Below are 7,756 nucleotides of genomic sequence, written 5' to 3'. Positions count from 1 at the left end.
GGCCAGCTCTAATCACCATCCCACTGTGATCCTGCACACGAATGGAAGGAGTCAGAGAAAGAACAGAAAGGAACAGAGAAGGCATCGGAAGAAAAGTGACCAGTAGATAAAATAGGAAAGAGGGTGCCATCAGCAGTGCGAACACGTGTGATGTGTAAGGGTGGACGGGAATGATGAAGATGAGTGGCATCAGGTGTCATGTGAAGGGAAGCACTAGAATCAAGAAGCCAGAGAGGACAGGAACTACCTGGAGTAGAGGGAGGAACCTGAGCCGACCGTGCATGGCCAGTGGTGTCTGCTAAATGGGACTGCTGAAACTGTCGGAACATCGCCAATAGTTGCTGATCACTAGCAGACAACGAAGTTGAAGATGGCGGAGCAGGAGATAGTGGAGCAGGGGAGACCTGAACAGAATGTGCCTGCTGGAGAGAGGAAGGCAGTGGGAGAAGAGGTGGTGAAGAAGTACCATAGGAAGTAGTGCGCGGAAGTCCCGGCTGCTTCTTCCGGCAATCTCGCTCGAGATGACCAAATATGCCACAATGGTGACAAAGCACAGTGCGCTTCGGCCGAAAAGAAGGCCGAGATGATGTAGGAGAAGCGGGGGTCTAGTAGAGGCCGAAAAGCCGGAAGGAAAATGAGAGACAGCAAGAGCACTAACCCCCCAGGGAAGGAAGCCCGGAGACAGGTTTCCTCAGCACGAACAAATGCAAATGCCTCATCCATAGAATATGCAGAGGGGGCATGAAGTAACTGAGTCTGAGTTTGCTCAAACTCAGGGCGAAGGCGCATAATGAACTCATACATACGCCGTGTCTCATCATGGCTACGACGACGAGCGCAGGAATCAGAATATGTAAGAATCTGGGCAGCATGAACAGCACAATAGGGAGGAGTCAGGGCGTCAATCTGCCTCCATAGGGTACAATACCGGCTGTAAAACTAATCAACTGTATCATCGCCCTGCTGGAGACCAGTGAGAGACTGATATAAGGTTTAGAGCTGCACCTGACTGGAACCACAGTATCGACGCTCAAGATAGTCCCACATCGCACGAGCAGTGGAAAGATCAGCAATCTGAGTACGAATATCAAGAGTGACTGTCTGACAGATCATCATCTTGGCAACAGAATCAAAAATTATTATCTAACCTAGCTCGGATACGATGATATGAATGATAGGAGAAGAGAAAGAATCAATCTTCATTCATTCTGTTTGAGTAAGTGTGATCATAGGTCTTCATATAGAAGCCAATGATATAATATACCCCACTACATACATACATACATACATATATACATACATACATATAACAAAAATAATCTAAGAAAGCTAAACCAATAGAACATTAAAAAAATTAAGAAATTAATTCATTATCTTTTAGTTTTAAAAATTAGTTGATAAAGATATGAAATGGATTATATTAAAATAATTAAATATTAATTTATGACATTAAAAAAGTTTTAGGATTACAATGATAAGGATTAGAAAAAATTTTCAAAAAACTTTAAAACTGTATACCTCATAATAAATGGGAAGCGTATATATAAAGCGGTTGCTTCATTATCTTCACCCTTGAGCTGCTTTATTGTAACAAGGATGGAGATGAAGAGCATGACACTTGAACCAGCTGCAAGGTTGCTGAAGGTGTTGAAGAAAAACAATCCCAACCGATTGAAGATTAAGAGCAAGAGGAGACGAGAGGAATTTACGGTGAAATTGGCCATGTTGTTGATTAAGAGCATGAGACAAGAGCCACCTGCATGGCTGCTAAAGGTGATGAGGAAGAACAATGGCTTCAATCCCTGCTTCTTTGGAGATAAAATCATCACAGACAGTGACATTAACCAAAACAAGTTTATCTTTCACGGTTATCATGTAGCCATTTTCATCCTCCCGGAGTTGATGAAACATGAGCTCATTGCTGCAAACTTGATTACATGCGTGGATAATCAGAATGGGTTAGAAGTGGATTTGTATGCCATGAATGAATGGAGGTCTAAGGTGATCTAAGAAGCACGGACACGAATACGGTGACACAGACACGGTGACACGGTAATTTTTAAAAATTAGGGACACCAGGACACGGCTATAAAAAAATATTATTTATTATATAAAATATTTATTTTAAATATAAATCTATATAGTTTTCATATAATATATGTTATATATTTACTTATAAATTAATTTGGTGATCTTGTGTATTTGGAAGTAATTAAGAAATATACATGAGTAATTTAGAAAAATCATTTACAAAGCATATGAGTGTCTGGAGGTGTGTCCGAGTATCCGTGTGTCCGACACGGATATGATACGTTTAGCTCCCTGGAGTGTCTGTGCTTTATAGAAGGTGATTCTTACTTGCTGGAAGCCATCAAGAAGGCCTTAATTTGCTATCAAAGGTGAGTGGAGGCTTGTGCCAGTGTTTGGAGAATTTCAAGTTGGCGATTATATTCAGGTCTGGAGTTTCAGGAAGGCTGATGAGAATGGCAACGCAATGTTGTGTTTGGTCATTGGTCAATAAATCTTTAGTGATTTTTTTATGTTTTGATTTTGGATATTAGAATAAACAAGAAATGGATTTAAAAAAAAAAGGGGGCAAAGTTGTCTACAGTCTTTGTATTAGAAGCTTTTGTTTTCAGATCATCTGAATTAACAGATTGATGTGATGATCGAATAAAATTGGTTGATGAAAAATTCTTGTAATGAGAATGATCTTTGTTTTTTTTTTCTCATATAAAACTCCACATAATTTCTTGTTTTATATTTTCAGATCTCATTAATCCAAGATTAAAATATTTTTAATATAAATTTGAAGAATGAATTTTACAGGAAAAGAAATATAATAACTTTTTTTAAATTCAAAGATTAAGGAGACTTCTATAGGTTTATTCATCTTTTAAAAAAAACTTCTATAGGTAAATTCTTAAACTATATCTGTAAGTCATTTTAATTATTATTTAAGTAAACCATCTTCACTTATTCTTTTTTGTTATATTTAGTTTTTATTCTAAAATAAAAATGTTAATTGAAAGAGCAAAATTAACGTATTTATTATTAGCTGCATTTGACTTGAAGGATTTTCGTTCATGATTTAACAAACATTATCCTTTTCATCACTGCTAACACACATAGAGATATATACTACTAGTTTTCTCAACCCTAGGCTTTTCCTCTTCATCATCTTCTTGTTTTTGGTGTTCATCAATTTATTTATTTATTTATTTATTTATTTATTTATTTATTTATTTATTTATTTATTTATTTTAATTATGGGCAACAAGCACTCCTTTGCCCTATTGGGATAGTGATTAGGGAATCGCCTTGCCCAAATAAGGGGACCCAGGGTGCCACTCAACTATGAAGTCTTTGCTTTGTGCTCATCACTTCCTGTTCTATCTTGAACTGAAATATGGATTGTATGGCCATAAATTCTCATAAATTCAACAAAGTAGGGTTTTGAGGCTCTATAGCATAATATGCTTTATGTTGTGAAATAAACTATGATTTTGGGTTTTAACCCTAATAAAAAAAATTTATCTTTATCTTTTCTTCACTAATTTATTTTATCATGAGAATTTTTTAGATTTTATTTTTTTAATAGTGATTTTTTTTACAACGCTACAAACTCCTATTAGTGGAGTATTTCCATTGCGCATGAGTTAATGTCTCGATGCACTTTAACAGGGACATGCACTTGTAAATTAATCAATGATTTAAAAACCGGACCGGACCGGCCGGTTCAACCGGTTCAACCGGGAACCGGCCGGTAAACCGGTCCGGTTAGTAATATATACTACAAAAGAACCGGACCGGACCGGTTAATTTATTGATTTAATTAATTAATTTAATTAATTTATTTTATAATTAAAAACTTATATCAAGTTAATAAACTAATAAACTCCGTCCAAATTTTAAAAAGACAAAAAAGTCAAAAAAATAAAAAACAAAATGCATAAAAAATATCAATATATTATAATTTATTATTATTAATTTATTATGATTAGCTTATAATTTTACACTAATCAATAATTAAACTCATTAATGTTAAAGTGTTAAACCAAATATTTGAACGGTTTGGTTTTAATTTTTTAATCATTATTGTTGTTGTTGTATACTTGTAGACTTATATTTTATTTAATTCTTTATTTTTCAATATTTGTTGTATAGTTGTATTTTTTTGTATATTTGTATTTTTGAAAAATTTTAATTTTATGTAAAGTTAAAAACTTTATGACCTTATAAAGGTAATTTAAATTTGCAATATGTAATTTTTGTATTTTTTTATTATTTTTTTTCTTTATTTTTTTGAAATTATTTTTTTACTTATTTTTTTAATGTTTTTTTAAATTTTTTTAAATATTTATTTATTTGAAAAAAATTAAATCCGGTTGAACCGGCCGGTTCAACCGGTTCAACCGGTTGGACCGGAACCGGTTGCTTAACCGGTTCGACAACCGGTCCGGTTATTAAAACATTGAAATTAATGCCTCAAACACGCCCTCATATCATGGACTCATGTGAGTGTGGTGCACCATCACCAATAAATTAATTCTGCTAACGGGTATTCAAATCATCACATAAACGATTCATGTTAATGCCTCTAACGATTTGAACTAATCTACTTTAGCTTCTAATCGTGATCTAAATAACCCCATTGAGGACACGTATGATTCTTTTTGCAAATGTTAATTTTTAAAAAATTATGATAAAACAACTCTAAATAAATATAATTTGAAATAATGAATATTCAAATCTAATTTACCACAAATTCATTGCAACTAAAAAAATTCTTACCAAAATCAGGTCCACAGCAACCACCACAATCAATTTTCAAATAAAAATTATTAAATATATTAATATATTTTATTAAAAAAAATCAAGTTTTATCCATTATCCTGCATCCACGTATCATATCAAAAGAAAAAAAGAGAAAATAATATATCTACCCAAAAAAAAAAATTTATATTTGTAGGAGTATCCCTTACAAAAAAAAAAAAACCATAGTTACATGTATACAATCACAAACTACACATATTTGCATGTATATCTTTAACTGTTAAAGAAAAAAAGATAAAATGGCAACTATAAGTTTGTCTATATACTTATAAAAAATTGAAACAAATCTTTGGTAGGCGTAACATAATACTCATGAATTGATTAATGGATATCACAAGAAGAATGGAAATTGTTATGCCTTTAAAGTTGATATTTAGAAAGCTTATGATACACAGTCTTAGGATGATTTGTCAGACTCTTGAGTTCAAGGAAGGTGAATTACCTATTAAATAATTGAGAGTGCCTATATTCTATACAAGACTATCTAAAACCCACTGTATTGTTTTGGTTAATATAATTACTACCAGAATAGGCTGTGGACCTCAAGACACCTTTCCTATGTTGGAAGGCTACTACTAATTAATTCTGTACTTATGAGTATGATTTTTTTTTTTTTGGTGCTCAATAGTTTTACTTCCAAATTCAGTCATCAAACAAGTTGAGGCCAAGTGCAGGAGTTTTCTGTGGAAAGGTACATTTAATTGTAGCATGGGAGGACTTGTGGCTTGGGAAATCATATCTAAGAGTAAGCAAGCTTGTGGTCTTGGTGTAAAGTCTTTGCATAAATGTAATGTAGCAACTCTTGGCAAGCTAGTATGGGATCTGGTTTCACAGATAGAAACACTTTTGGGCCATTTGTGTTAATATCAATAAGTTGAAGCGCTTAAGAATCTTGGGTATTACAAAAAATATTGATTACAAGTGGAGCTGGTTTCAAATTTTGAACATCAGACCTTGTGTTCAGTAGCTCTTTGATTATAAATTGAGTAATGGTCAGAAATCCTCATTCTCTGGTTTGATCCATGGGCTCATGGACAGTCACCCAAATGTAGAATCTCTGAGATAATAACTCTAATTCAGAGGTGAGTAATTACGCTATTGAAAGTGATGTTTAAAGAAATCGCAGGTGGTGTTTGCATGATTTTATTGATGACAAGACTCTCTGAGGTTTGAGAGTATGTTCTACATAATTTTACTATTACATTGGAGTCAGATAGTGTTTGCTGGTTTAAACTGATTTAGTTTCCCTCTTATATTCATAGAAATTCCTTCATACTCTGGTTGGCTTTGCAAGGGAGACTCAGTACTAAAGACAGAATCTCCAAATGGCATATTGGTATTTGTTGGGACACAGTGATTAACCTAGTCCATAGTCCTACATCTTTGTGAGAGCCAATCTCCCTAGTCTTATGTATCCTAAGCCAATCCTTCCCTCTAACTCGAGTTATGGAGAAGTTAGGGTGGTGGGTCCCTGTATTAACAGTATTAATATTGATTCCATGTTCTGTCAGAATGATGCTGAAACTATTCTTCATTTGTTTTTTGCCTATCCTGTGTCCCAAACTGTTTGGATCAGGGTCCTTAAGTCTCTAAAAATTAATAGGCCTTCTTTACATTGGAGAAGAGAAGTGAGCTATTTTTGTATGAGGACCAACGGCATTGTAGTGTAAAATTAGGAAATTGGCCTTCTTTAGTTTAGTCTACTACATTTGGGCAGCCAAGAATCATGCTACTTTTCAGAATAAGCAGCCTAATTTAGATCAGATTTTTTTTTTCTTTCATTCTGACTAAGTTTGGAATTAGTGATAAGAACTCGCTTAATTGGTTGCTATTAAAGAACTTGTCATGAACTCTGTCCTGTTTTGGGTTTTTGCAGATTTATGAAATATAGCATTGTAGTATAGTTATTTATTTGCTTGTTGATGGAATAATTGTTCTGATTATCTGTGGTGGCTTTTTGTTTATGTGTGATTTGGAATCATATTTTTGTTGGCGTTAAAAAACTTGGCTACATGATGTGTTTGGAATTTTTAAGGTTCCACCAACAGTCTACATATGGGTTGGCTGATGAATCTTTCTTAATTGTGCTACTGGATCTGGATGTCTTTGTTTTATTTGATGAGTTGTAAGTGTTTATACTATCTTGTTACTGCCTATGTGACAGTTGTTGATTTGGTGTAAGTAGTAGTGGATTGTGTGAATGGGAGTCATTGATAGTAATGTTTTTTTTTGGGAAGAGGAGCGGAGCGAACCCACTAGAGACCCAGGGACATGCACAAACCTCGGTGGAACAAGTGGGGAAAAGGCCGTGCTCACGTGGGCGCTGGAACCACTCGTACACAATTACTATTCACATCTCCCAGAAAATGTGCTCTCAGCCGAGAATTGAACTCTCACCACTCGGTGAGAGCTCTATCGGCGACCCGTGTACCAATAGACCCACAAGTCATTGACAGTAATGTTAGTGTTGTTATCCAAAGTGTTGGGCATGTGTTTTTGGTGATATATCTAGTGCCATATGACTTTGTTCTATGTACGTTGGGATGGCTGTAATTTTGTTTACTTAATAAATGCACGTTTTTGGCTTGACCAAACAATATATGTATATAGGCTGCATCATCTGTGACATTTGTAGATTCTTCATCTATGAACATTTACAGATGGTCGTCCAATTCAAACTAATTTGATTCTGGATGTATAATAATTTTTATAAATATTAACAATATTAATATATTTATACATAATAGTACAGTAAAAAGTAGAATGTACAATTAATATTCTACAATTAATTATAGATGACATATCCTATTATATACTCTCTCCGTTTCTTTTACTTGTCACATTAGCTTTTCTATATTTCTTTTTATTTGTCAAAAATTTTGTGCAGTATTAAATAATTTTTCCCAAATTTACCATTTAA

Source organism: Dioscorea cayenensis, chromosome 17 (assembly GCF_009730915.1).
Source record: "Dioscorea cayenensis subsp. rotundata cultivar TDr96_F1 chromosome 17, TDr96_F1_v2_PseudoChromosome.rev07_lg8_w22 25.fasta, whole genome shotgun sequence".
Taxonomy (NCBI): Eukaryota; Viridiplantae; Streptophyta; class Magnoliopsida; order Dioscoreales; family Dioscoreaceae; genus Dioscorea; species Dioscorea cayenensis.
Note: the sequence above shows the minus strand (reverse complement) of the source record.